We start from the raw sequence: 9,991 nt of genomic DNA, 5'->3' as shown, positions 1-9,991 counted from the left end.
AGTCGGAAGTTTACATACACTTAGGTTGGAGTCAATAAAACTTGTTTTTCAACCTCTCCACAAATTTTTTGTTAACAAACTATAGTTTGGGCAAGTCGGTTAGGACATCTACTTTGTGCATGACACAAGTAATTTTTCCAACAATTCTTTACAGACAGATTATTTCACTTATAATTCACTGTATCATAATTCCAGTGGGTCAGAAGTTTACATACAATACACTAAGTTGACTTTTAAACAGCTTAGTAAATTCAAGAAAATGGATGTCATGGCTTTAGAAGCTTCTGATAGGCTAATTGACATAATTTGAGTCAGGTGTACCTGTGGATGTATTTCAAGGCCTACTTTCAAACTCGGTGCCTCTTTGCTTGACATCATGGGAAAATCAAAATAAATCAGCCAAGACCTCAGAAAAAAATTGTAGACCAACACAAGTCTGGTTCATCCTTGGGAGCAATTTCCAAATGCCTGAAGGTACCACGTTAATCTGTACAAGCAATAGTACGCAAGTATAAACACCATGGGACCACGCAGCCGTTATACCGCTCAGGAAGGAGACGCATTCTGTCTCCTAGAGATGGACGCACTTTGGTGCGAAAAGTGCAAATCAATCCCAGAACAACAGCAAAGGACCTTGTGAAGATGCTGGAGGAAACAGGTACAAAGTATCTATATACACAGTAAAACGAGTCCTATATCGACATAACCTGAAAGGCCGCTCAGCAAGGAAGAAGTCACTGCTCCAAAACCGCCATTTAAAAAAACAGACTACGGTTTGCAACTGCACATGGGGACAAACATCCTACTTTTTGGAGAAATGTCCTCTGGTCTGATAAAAAATCCTAACTGACCTAAGACAGAGAATTTTTACTAGGATTAAATGTCAGGAATTGTGAAAAACTGAGTTTAAATGTATTTGGCTAAGGTGTATGTTAACCTCTGACTTCAACTGTATATTATGTAATATGCACTACCGTTCAAAAGTTTGGGGTCACTTAGAATTTACTGTTTTTGAAAGAAAAACTTTTTTTTTGTCCATTTGAAATAACATCAAATTGATCGTAAATACAATGAAGACATTGTTAATGTTGTAATGACTATTGTAGCTGGAAACGACAGATAAAAAAAGAAAGAAAATCTACATAGGCGTACAGAAGCCCTCTATCAGCAACCGTCACTCCTTTGTTCCAATGGCACGTTGTATTAGCTAGTCCAAGTCTATAATTTTAAAAGGCTAATTGATCAATAGAAACCCTTTTGCACTTATGTTAGCACAGCAGAAAAGTGTTGTTCTGATTAAGGAAGCAATAAAACTGGCCTTTAGACTACTTGAGTATCTGGAGCATCAGCATTTGTGGTTTCGATTACAGGCTCAAAATGGCCAGAATCAAAGAACTTTCTTCTGAAACTCGTCAGTCTATTCTTGTTCTGAGAAATGAAGGCTATTCAATGCTAGAAATTGCCAATAAACTGAAGATCTCGTACAACACTGTACTACTCCCTTCATAGAACAGCGCAAACTGTCTAACCAGAATAGAAAGATGAGTGGGAGGCCCCGGTGCACAACTTAGCAAGGGGACAAGTACATTAGTGTGTCTAGTTTGAGAAACGGACAACTTACAAGTCCTCAACTGGCAGCTTTATTAAATAGTACCCGCAAAACACCAGTCTCAACGTCAACAGTGAATAGGCGACTCCGGGATGCTGGCCTTCTATGCAGAGTTTCTCTGTTCTTTGACCCACCTTAATCTTTTCTTTTTATTCTCCTGTCTGAGATATGTATTTTTCCTTGAGTCTCTGCCTAGAAGGCCAGCATCCCGGAGTCGCCTTTTCACTGTTGACGTTGAGACTGGTGTTTTGCGGGTACTATTTAATGAAGCTGCCAGTTGAGGACTTGTAAGTTGTCTGACAGCTTGTAGAAGAGTAAGGAGGTAGGCAATACATAGGCCATAGAGTCAAAATAATTACAATTTAGCATTAATACTGGAGTGATAGATGTGCAGATGATGATGTGCAAGTAGAGATACTGGGGTGCAAAAGAGCAGGAGTGTACGTAATAATATGGGGATGAGGTAGTTGGGTGTGCTATTTACAGATTGGCTGTGTATAGGTACAGTGATCGGTAAGCTGCTCTGTCAGCTTATTCTTAAATGCATCTACAGTGCCTTCCAAAAGTATTCACCCGCCTTGGCATTTTTCCTATTTTGTTGCCTTACAACCTGGAATTAAAATCGTTTTTTGGGGGCTTGTATCTATTGATTTACACAACATGTCTACCACTTTGAAGATGCAAAATAGTTTTTCTTGTGAAACAAACATGTAATAAGACAAAAAAACACAGAACTTAAGCATGCATAACTATTCCCCCCCCCACCCACCCAAAGTCAATACTTTGTAGAGCCACCTTTTGCAGTAATTACAGCTGCAAGTCTCTTGGGGTATGTCTCTATAAGCTTGGCACATCTAGCCACTGGGATTTTTGCCCATTCTTCAAAGCAAAACTGCTCCAGCTCCTTTAAGTAGGATGGGTTCTGCTGGTGTACAGCAATCTTCAAGTCATAACTAAGATTCTCAATTGGATTGAGATCTGGGCTTTGACTAGGCCATTCCAAGACATTTAAATGTTTCCCCTTAACTTATTTGGGACTGGGGGGCAGTATTGAGTAGCTTGGATAATAAGGTGCCCAGAGTAAACTGCCTGCTACTCAGGCCCAAAAGCTAGAATATGCATATTATTAGTAGATTTGGATAGAAAACACTGAAGTTTCTAAAACTGTTTGAATGATGTCTGTGAGTATAACAGAACTCATATGGCAGGCAAAAACCTGAGAAAAAACCAGGAAGTGGGAAATATGAGGTTTGTAGTTTTTCAAGTCATTGCCTATCGAATATACAGTGTGTATGGGGTCATATTGCACTTCCTAAGGCTTCCACTAGATGTCAACAGTCTTTAGAACCTTGTTTGAGGCTTCTACTGTGAAGGGGGAGAGAATGAGAGCTGTTTCAACCAGATGTCTGGCAGAGTGCCATGAGCTCAGTCTCGCACGTGCCCATGAGAGTTAGCTGCTTTCCATTGCATTTCTAAAGACAAAGGAATTCTCCGGTTTAAACATTATTGAAGATTTATGATAAAAACATCCTAAAGATTGATTCTATACATCGTTTGACATGTTTCTACGAACTGTAATATGACTTTTCGTCTGACCTTTCGCCTGGACTTGCCCGCGCCTCCTGAGTTTGGATTTGTGAACTAAATACGCAAACAAAAAGGAGGTATTTGGACATAAATGATGGACTTTATTATTATTATTTTTTATTTTTTTTGCATTTTCCAATTAACAACGTTCAAGACAAAAGTGAAAAGATATTAGACAACAATAGGACAAAGTGACAGTAACAGACGAGCGTAACAAAGAAAGAAAAAATAAAACAAATTATAATTATATATACAAACATACAATAAAAAAAATAATAATGAGACATTGGATCATATGGTCACCTGCCGTAGGCTACATATTATACATTACGTGTGAAACATTATATAAGGATAATATAGAGATTCATTCAATGTGATGTGGGGGGAGATTCTCCATATAGTCAATAAAAGGTTGCCAAATTCTGTAAAATGTCTTTAACTTATTCCTCAAGCAGTAAGTCATTTTCTCCAGTGGGATACAACTATTAACTTCTGATAGCCACATTGCAACTGGCAGGGAGGAATCCAATTTCCATTTCAAGGCAATACATTTCTTGGCAATCGCTAGCAATATTTCTGTTAGCTTTATAGTATGGCTTTGCCTAAGATTGGTGTTAGTAAAGTTGCCCAGTAGACAGACCTCTGGGTCTAAAGGGAATGCAACCCCGTGAATTGAGGATATGGTATCGCATACCCCCTGCCAGAAACCGTGTAGTTTTGAACACTGCCAAGTGGAATGGAGGAATGTTCCTTCATCTAAGCCACATCTAAAACATAGGGAGGAGATATCAGGGTTGAACTTGTGCAGTCTAGATGGGGTGATATAGAGCTGATGGAGGAAATTAAACTGGATCAGTCTGTATCTAGAGTTCAATGTGGATGTAACACCATCCCTGCACAGGTCACTCCATAGACCCTCATCAAGATCAATACCCAGATCTTTTTCCCATCTAAGTCGGGGTTTATCTAGCCCAGGCAGTGTTAGTCCTGACATAAGAGCATCGTAAACATTGGAAATGGTCTTGAACAGTGGTTGGTCTGCGTGGCAGAGTTGTTCAATAGGTGACATCTTAGGTAGGTTCCATTGTCCCTTGAGAGACACCCTAATAAAGTTTCGTAGTTGTAGGTAGCTAAAGAAGTCCCTGTTAGGCAAGTGGTATTTCTGTTTCAGCTGATCAAAAGACATAAGAACTCCCTCCTCGTAACAATGTTCCAGAAGAGTGATCCCCTTATCAGACCATGGTCTAAAGTTACTATTCTGGAAAAACATAGGAATCAATCTATTGTTCCATAAAGGGGTTTTAGGGGAAAGGAATCCCCCTCGTCCGAACAGCTCATGCAGTTTGCACCATGCCAGGACAGAATGTATGATTAAAGGGTTGTCTGTGATGGTTTTTATAGATTTTCTGTCCCGTTTGTAAAACAATTCTGCCCCAGTGTCATCATTTACCTCAAGCTTTTCAATGTTCAACCATGAGGGAGAGGGACCCTTGTCAAACCTCTGAGCCAGAAACCTAGACTGTGCTGCCCAGTAGTACATTCTAAAATTGGGGAGGTTTAAGCCCCCTTGACTGTAATCAAGGGTCAGTTTATCCAGGCCAACCCTAGGGGTTTTACCGTGCCAGATAAACCGTCTGGTCAGCTTGTCGAGAGAGGAAAAGAATGCTGCTGGAACAGGGATAGGGAGAGATTGAAACAGATATAGAAATCTGGGCAGGACATTCATTTTAATTACATTGATTCTACCCAGTAGAGTGAGAGGTAAGTCCATCCATTTACAAAGGTCACCCTCCACCTTTTGCAACAAACTGGCCAGATTGAGTTTATAGAGGTTGTTCAGATTACCATTCACCATTATGCCCAAAAATGTGAAGCCCATAGTCGACCATCTAAAAGGAAACTTGTGCTTGATGGTATGATGGTCAAAGACAGACAACGGTAAGATTTCGCTTTTATCAAAATTGACCTTATATCCAGAGAAAGAACTATAACACTGTAGTAGGATCTGCAAGTGAGAGAGGGAGTGGGCAACCTTGTCTGTTCCCCCTATAGAGAGGGAAAGAGGAGGAAGTAATCCCATTGGTAGCAATCCTAGCTTTAGGAGATTTGTAGAGTGATTTTATCAAATTTACAAACACGGTACCTAAACCAAACTTTTCCAAGACGCGAAAGAGGTATGGCCATTCAACCCTATCAAAGGCCTTTTCAGCGTCGAGGGAGACTGCGACACTAGGTATTTTGTTTTTGTTAGCAAGGTGAATTATATCAAAGAACCTTCTGAGATTATTGGAGGACAATCTATTAATTATGAAGCCAGTCTGATCTGGGTTGACCAACAGGGGAAGACATGACTCCAGTCTCTTAGATAGCATCTTGGTGACCAGTTTACAATCTGTGTTAAGGAGAGAGATTGGTCTATAGGAGGTGCACTTTAGTGGGTTTTTTCCTTTCTTGTGGAATACAGTAATCACTGCTTGAGAGAAAGACTCTGGAAAGCAGTTGTCTTCCCTGGCTTTTTAAAGTACCTCCATAAGGTAGGGGACCAACAGCTCCCTAAATTCTTTATAGAACTCTGGAGGGAAGCCATCCTCCCCAGGAGATTTATTAGAAGGTAAGGACTTAATGGCCTCCAACAATTCAGGAACTGAGAAGTGTTCACTCAGGCGCTCGCTGTCTTCCCCTGACAGGCATGGGAGGTTGAGAGAGGAGAGAAAGGAGTCGATCTCTGATAGATCATCGCTTGATTGGGAAGTGTAGAGGTCTTCATAGTATTTCTTAAAAGTATTATTAATTTCAGTAGGGTCGAAAGATATCTCATTAGTAAGAGTTTCTATAGCATTAATTGTCCTCTTACTTTCCTCTGTTTTCAGTTGCCATGCCAATACTTTGTAGGCTTTCTCTCCAAGCTCGTAATAACGCTGTTTTGATTTAGTGATGGCCCTCTCAGCTTGATATGTGTTCAAAATATTATATTTCAGTTTTTTATTTACCAAAAGCCTGTATAGATCTTTAGTCGGGCCTCTTTGCTAGGTTTTCTCTAGCTCGGAGATTTCAGATTCAAGGGCACTCAGTTCCGCACCGTGTTTTCTCTTCAGCCCTTTAGTATAGGAAATGATCTGTCCCCTCAGATAGGCCTTCAATGTGTCCCAAAGAATGAAACTGTCAGGAGCGGAGGGTTTGTTTGTCAAAGTAAAAATATTGATCTGCTCTTTGATGAATGCACAAAATTCAGGTTGCTTTAGGAGTGTAGAATTTAGTCTCCATCTATATGCTCCATTTACCTTGGTAGGAATGGAGATTGATAATACCAGAGGAGAATGGTCACTAAGCAATCTGGGGAGATACTCGACATCTAACACTCTATGAAACAGTTGTGTCGATAGTAAAAAGTTATCTATGCGTGTGTGTGTCTTGTGTGGGTGTGAATAAAAAGAGTAGTCCCTATCCTGTGGGTGCAACGGTCTCCAGATGTCGAGTAAATTGAGATCTTTCATGAATGACATGGTGAGCTTGCTGGCTTTGGTAAGAAGTGAGGGTTTATCAGAGGACCTATCAAGAACTGTATCTAAACAAAAATTAAAATATCCTCCAACCAGTAGCCATCCTGGTGGTGCTTGAGCAACCTGAAGGAAGACATTCTGAATAAACATATGGTCATCGAAGTTAGGAGCATAAATATTCAGTAGGGTCCAAGACTCTGAAAACATATGCCCCTGCACCAAAACAAACCTGCCAGAGGGATCAGAGATGGTGTTGTTGACGCAGAAGGGGATGTGTCTACTTATCAAAATTGCAGTTCCTCTTGCTTTGGAGTTAAAAGAGGATGCAAAAACTTGTCCTACCCATTCCCTCTTCAATTTCTTGTGTTCACTGGCTGTAAGATGTGTTTCTTGTAAAAACACAATGTCAGCCTTTAATTTCTTAAGGTATGTATAGACTCTTTTCCTTTTAATCAGGCTGTTAAGACCTTTTACGTTGAATGTGACATATTTTAGTGGATTAAGCATAGATTGGGTTTCAAATATGTAACTGAATGGAAATCTATCATATGTAGATAGTTAGGAAATGTTTCAACTTTGGTTTGAACACAGAAGTGACCTATGTGTCTCTTTAGGAAGGAAACAATAAACATAGAAAAAAGGGGGGAAAATAAAGAATCCCACCCACCCCGATTGTTAGACTAAAACCACAATCACAACAATCAAACATGAATACACTTGTAGAGATACGTTGCTGCTCGCTTTCCATCTTGCTCTTACTAGCTAAACCTTGGCGTAAACTAAAACCTGCGAGCTCTCAAAATTGAAAACAAACGTTGTGAATAGACATTTATGGCTGAATATATACTGCCCACGGTAAGGGCTGCTTGAGTCTCTTTTCGAAAGATTAACATAAATGAGGGGGAAAGCAGTGGGCCTAAACCCACTTATTTGCTTCGCCCAGTGGATATGGACTAAACCAAAATATACTCTCCTGTAAATGTAATAGAACTCACCCCGGAAAGATACGGTTAGTTGAAAATGTACAAATCAATTATAGCGACCGGAGGATATCAGCGGTTCAGTCCGGATAAGAGAAAACAAACAAACTGCATCTTATCCCCCAGAGAGACCGTCCTGGCTCAGACGTTGTTCAGTTCTTTGAGAAAAGTGTACACTTCTCCCGGTGTGTTGAAGAGATGGCTTCGGCCTTTGTACTGAACTTTCATCCGCGCAGGGTGGATGAGGTAGCCGGTGATGTTCTTCTCCTTCAGTGCTTTGGCGGCAGGTCTGAACTGCTTGCGACGTCTGGCGAGATCCACGCTCATATCCGGGAAAAGGCTGACCCTCTGCCATCGATGGTGATGTCCCCTTTGGCTCTTGCGAGTTGCAGTATCTTCTCTCTGTCTTGGAAACGGAGGAACCTGATCAGGACGGCCCGTGGGGGCTCATCTGGCCGGGGTTTCGGCGCTGATCTGTGGGCGCGTTCGATTTCTAGTGGCTTGGTGAAGTTGATTATGCCTAGGACATCCGGGATCCATTGAGTGAAGAAACGGACCGGGTCACGGCCCTCGCTGTCCTCTTTCAATCCCACCTCACGGATATTACTACGTCTGCTCTGGTTCTCCATCTGAACCAGTGTTTTGCCTTCCACCCAATACAATGGATCTGATCCCAGCCGGTGACCCTATGCGACGCCGTAAAAGGGGCAAACGTAGCGGTCTCCTGGTCAGGCTTCAGAGACGGGCACATCGCGCTCCACTCCCTAGCATACTACTCGCCAATGTCCAGTCTCTTGACAATAAGGTTGATGAAATCCGAGCACGGTTAACATTCCAGAGGGACATCAGAGATTGTAACGTTCTCTGCTTCACGGAAACATGGCTAACTCAAGAGACGCTAACGGAGTCGGTGCAGCCAGCTGGTTTCTTCACGCATCGCGCCGACAGAAACATACATCTTTCTGGTAAGAAGAGGGGCGGGGGGGTATGCCTTATGATTAACGAGACGTGGTGTGATCATAACAACATACAGGAACTCAAGTCATTCTGTTCACCTGATCTAGAACTCCTCACAATCAAATGTCGACCGCATTATCTACCAAGGGAATTCTCTTCGATTATAATCACAGCCGTATATATTCCCCCCCAAGCAGACACAACGATGGCCCTGAACGAACTTTATCTGACTCTTTGTAAACTGGAAACCACACACCCTGAGGCTGCATTCATCGTAGCTGGGGATTTTAACAAGGCCAATCTGAAAACAAAACTCCCTAAATTCTATCAGCATATCGATTGTGCTACCAGGGCTGGTAAAACCTTGGATCATTGTTATACTAACTTCCGCGACGCATATAAGGCCCTCCCCCGCCCTCCTTTCGGAAAAGCTGACCACGACTCCATTTTGTTGCTTCCAGCCTACAAACAGAAACTAAAACAACAAGCTCCCTCGCTCAGGTCTGTTCAACGCTGGTCCGACCAATCTGATTCCACGCTTCAAGACTGCTTCGATCACGCGGATTGGAATATGTTCCGCATTGCGTCCAACAACAACATTGACGAATATGCTGATTCGGTGAGCGAGTTCATTAGAAAGTGCATTGACGATGTCGTACCCACAGCAACGATTAAAACATTCCCAAACCAGAAACCGTGGATTGACGGCAGCATTCGCGTGAAACTGAAAGCGCGAACCACTGCTTTTAACCAGAGCAAGGTGACCGGAAACATGACCGAATACAAACAGTGTAGCTATTCTCTCCGCAAGGCAATCAAACTAGCTAAGTCCCAGTACAGAGACAAAATAGAGTCGCAATTCAACAGCTCAGACACAAGAGGTTTGTGGCAGGGTCTACAGTCAATCACGGATTACAAAAAGAAAACCAGCCCCGTCGCGGACCAGGATGTCTTGCTCCCAGACAGGCTTAATAACTTTTTTGCTCGCTTTGAGGACAATACAGTGCCACTGACACGGTCCGCTACCAAAACCTGCGGGCTCTCCTTCACTGCAGCCGAGGTGAGTAAAACATTTAAACGTGTTAACCCTCGCAAGGCTGCAGGCCCAGACGGCATTCCCAGCCGCGTCCTCAGAGCATGCGCAGACCAGCTGGCTGGTGTGTTTACGGACATATTCAATCAATCCTTATCCCAGTCTGCTGTTCCCACATGCTTCAAGAGGGCAACCATTGTTCCTGTTCCCAAGAAAGCTAAGGTAACTGAGCTAAACGAATACCGCCCCGTAGCACTCACTTCCGTCATCATGAAGTGCTTTGAGAGACTAGTCAAGGACCATATCACCTCCACCCTACCGGACA

Source organism: Salvelinus namaycush, chromosome 1, assembly GCF_016432855.1.
Source record: "Salvelinus namaycush isolate Seneca chromosome 1, SaNama_1.0, whole genome shotgun sequence".
Taxonomy (NCBI): domain Eukaryota; kingdom Metazoa; phylum Chordata; class Actinopteri; order Salmoniformes; family Salmonidae; genus Salvelinus; species Salvelinus namaycush.
The sequence above is the reverse complement of the archived record's forward strand: the minus strand, read 5'-3'. Positions refer to the sequence as shown.